Here is a 257-nt window from a genome sequence, read left to right as displayed (position 1 = left end):
CTGAACAGAGTCCCCAGACGTTCACCTACAGTACACAGGGCAGATTTTAAATGCAGTTGGTGTACTGATGTGATACATGTTTACAGTAAATAGAGTCTTGTGTTGATGTCAGCAATCTAATTTTTTAGTTTTTAGTTTGTATTAAGAGGATGTGACTCACCAGTGAATGAATGTGTTCTCAGCATTAAGAAACGCTCCAGCACTGTCTGGAACGTCCCCTCCTCCTGGGAGATCACTCACACCTGCACACAGAAAGA

This window comes from Etheostoma spectabile, chromosome 12 (assembly GCF_008692095.1).
Source record: "Etheostoma spectabile isolate EspeVRDwgs_2016 chromosome 12, UIUC_Espe_1.0, whole genome shotgun sequence".
NCBI classification, from domain to species: Eukaryota; Metazoa; Chordata; class Actinopteri; order Perciformes; family Percidae; genus Etheostoma; species Etheostoma spectabile.
The sequence above is the reverse complement of the archived record's forward strand: the minus strand, read 5'-3'. Positions refer to the sequence as shown.